A 3884-nucleotide genomic window follows, 5' to 3' on the forward strand; every position below is an offset into this window, starting at 1 on the left:
CATTTCTTTTGTTTTCATGTACTCAAAAGACCAAAAACTTGCATCAAACTTTCAAACAAAATGAAAATTTCTCATCCCATTTGAAATTTTTTTTTGAAAACATAGAATTTCTCCGCCAACTCTAGTTCAGACACAGTCTGCTGCAGGGGAGGCTCACGTACCGTGTTCTTTAATGGAGACTTTATATTCGTTCTTTCTTGTTTTGTTGTTCTTTTCATATAAAACAAAGGTCATTCTGACTGAAAGGATATGGATGCATTTTGGTCATGATCCAAAACCTGCTGAAGTCAATAGGAATCTTTCATTGAACATCAGTGGTTTTACGCAGGCCCTTGATGTATGAAAAAACATGGCAACAAGTGCTAGGACTGTGATTGCCTGGATCGGATTTGTTTCAGAGCCTGTCTGAATCCATTCTAGTTATTTCAGGATCTTACTTAAAAATAAACTAAACCAATCAATCAACATTGCATTTCTCCAGAAAATAAAACTATTACAGATTTAATAGATTAATTTTATCTTGTAGGATGGATAAAGTCTGAGACTTATAGTCTCCACTTCTAAGATCTCTCCATCTGCACCCATTTCTGCATGGTAAATCCAAGGCCTATCTCTCAAGGAAATAAGTGACTGCCATGTCTTTTCTGTGACCCTCTTTTAAATGAACCATCTGCATAAAAATCCTCATGGAACTGTATTAGCTAAAATAAAATAATGCAATCTGACAAGGTGACTGACTAAACACAGTGAGGGATTGCATCAGGCCTGTCGCTGGGGTTGAATTCCTGGTGTTCTCATGGACAGTCTCACCTTTACTGATTGAGTAGCAAACCCTCATCTTAAATATTTATACTAGAAAGAAGAAGTGACTATCATTGCTATCATTTCACCTTTAAAAAGAAAAGTGAAAAAAGTGAAAAGAAACCGAGTTCTCACACACTGAAGCAGGGCTCTATTCTCAATAGTGACTATATGAAAAATAGCAATTTTCCTCAGCAAATCTGCTTCCCCCTGTGTATTCAGAGGCTGATCTGCTCACTAGTGGGGTGGGAGTGGACTCTCTTCCTTCTGGTGCCTCACCAGGACTATTGTTTATTAAGTTCTAGCCCATTACGGCTGTGTAGCCCCACTGACGGCAATGAGACAGCCATGAGGTGGCAGGGAGGGCAGAGTTTAGTGTGTAGGATCTTGATTGCTAGCAACAATATGGGAGAAAGAATTTGACCAGGCTGACTTTCAAAACTCAGGCTGTGTTTTCTGGGCTGGCAGTTAGGAAGAAATATCTGTGCAATCAAACTGAGCAATGCTGATAGGAAGTAGAGTTCTGTGTATGCCCGAAAGCCTGTGTCTCTCATCAACAGAAGCTGGTCCAATAAAAGATACTACCTCACCCACCTTCTCGCTCCAATGTTGACAGAGGCAGTGCTGAGAAACAATAGACAGATAAGTACACAAAGTCCTTTTTACAGATTTGCTTTTGAGGGCAGAACTAACTTTAAGAGGGAACTGTCATACTGTTAGAAACTTCCAGACATAGCAGACTTTGGCCCTGAGTCTCCTCTTGCTTATCAATATCAATGTAAATCCAGAGTAACTTCCTTGAAGTTAATGGTGCTATACTGGTATAAAGCCAGTGTGAATAAGAGAAGAATCAGATCCTTTAAATAAGAGTCTTTTCCCTTAACAAAAGTTTTCCTATTGCCCCAGGAGCAGAAGCAGTGGGTTGTTTATTCTCAGTATATTCTCTGCACAGTGCAATAGAATGCATGCATCTCATTTGTGTTAGTTTTCTCACTCGGAACAATGTAACATGCAATATGTTTTCCTTACCCAAAGAGCTAAAAATGTACTTTCAGTCTAAATTAATTTAAGATTAGATTAAGGGAAACATAGAAACATCCAAAATAAAATTAAATGGCTCTGAGGAAAGCTCTCTCATTCCATAATATCATCTCACAGCCCCGGGCCTCCATAGACAAGACTTCTTGGGTCACCTTCTTCCATGGACTCAGGATTTCACCTCATATCTAAAGATGCAGTATGCAGAAAAAAGGCACACAGCCACAAAGGCTGATCATGGCACTGATCCTGCAAAAGTTAAGCACATGTGTTTTCAGGAATGGGATCTGTTACCTCTGACCAAGCCTAAAGCTGACCATAAAATGGGAATTCCTTTCCACAAAATAATTCAAATGAAATTAACCTTTTTTTCGCTCTGTTCAATTTTTCCCCAGTGTTTTTTTGAGTTATCAATGAAACAATTTAAAATGAAAAATTTCCTTTTAAGAAGGAAGAGACAGTGAGAGTAAGAGTGGGAAGAAACCGAAATGGCTCTGCTCTGATTTCACTCAATTTTAATCAAACCACAAATTTTTTTTTGTTTCAGATCTGTTCAAAATGAATTTTTTACATTTGAATAATTTTAATAAAAATAATCAGAGAATTTAGAGTATGAATTTTTTTCTCAGAAATGTTCATGTTGTTCAAAAGAACATTTCATAAAAAAAATTGATGAAAATTCTTCATTGAGCCCTGTCTAATGCCAGGCTGAAGGCTGTTTCCAGTCAATGGCAATCTTGCCTTTTATTCCCATCTCTTAACAATGGCACATATGAAACCTAGCAAAAAAAGGCACAATGAGATCCATCGGTTAGAAGCATAAGCTAGACTAATTCAGACTTGAAATAAAGCACAATTTTTTTTTTAAACACTGAAGATAACTAATCACTGAAACAACTCACTTGGGAAATTGTGAATGCTCCATCTCTTGTAGTCTTTAAACCAGGACTTGATCTCTTTCTGAAAGAGATGCTCTAGCTAAAACGGTAGTTATGGACATGACGCAGAGTTACTCGGTGAGGTTCTCTGGCCTGCATTACCTAGGAGATCAGACTAGATAATCACAATGGTCCCTTCTGGTATTAAAGTATCTGAATCTATGAAGAAATTTGAGACAAGAGTAAAGAAGAAGAGGGTATCACAGAGATCTTTCATGCTTTTCTTTTTTGTTGCTTTGTTCTGGCCAGTCCAATGGTGGCAACGGTGCAATGATGGTGCAAAGGATGAGCATAGCAGTGATGGTGATGCAGATGAAGATGGGGTTGGTGACAATGAGCTTGGTGCTGGTGAAGATGAGAAAAGTCCTTAGGAAGAAGTAGAATGTGTTGATAAGAATGAGGCTATTGGCCAAGAGGCAAAATAAAGCAATGACAGGGAAGGCTGAATACAATGGGGATGAAGATAAAGGTGCCTCACACAGAGAAGTATATTTCTCCACTATTTCAGGAGTGTTTTTCTGGGATTGAGTCCCAGATTCTCCTTTTCCTTACACCGGTGTTCATTCACCACCTGAAGCCAGTGAAGATATGCCAGAGTCAGCGAGAGGGGAACTATTGATCGTACGTACACCACAGCTGGCAATGCTTGGACCTGAAAGTTCAGCCCTTGCTGTGACCATTTCTCATGAGCTTCTGGGTTATAAAAACAAAAACTACACTGCTCAGTTGAGTTGTGTGTTGGAAAAAATGATCCTCATGTTTTTCCCTATTTCAGTTACCATCTGTGAATTGTTTGGGTAATTCCTCTCTTTTAGCCTTTTCTGTTTAATTTTAGCTGCTACATATGCCTCCAGTTTGATACATGTTCTCCTAGTCTTATATCTGTATAGGCAGAGTAATGCATAGGCATATGTGCACAGCTAGCTCGTCTTCAGTACTAATAGGCACACCAGCCACAGGCACAGTTGTGTGCCTATCTTCACACACCAGTGAACATTAAACAGCTACCTACCCACATGTACTCCTATACACATCCACACTAAAAGACACTTTGGCATGTTCACGCACACATGTATTAAGTTGGAGTTTGACTTTTCATCTATATAG

Source organism: Emydura macquarii, unplaced genomic scaffold (assembly GCF_026122565.2).
Source record: "Emydura macquarii macquarii isolate MOO-44397 ecotype Brisbane River unplaced genomic scaffold, CSIRO-AGI_Emac_v2 contig_3287, whole genome shotgun sequence".
In the NCBI taxonomy this organism is placed as follows: Eukaryota; Metazoa; Chordata; order Testudines; family Chelidae; genus Emydura; species Emydura macquarii.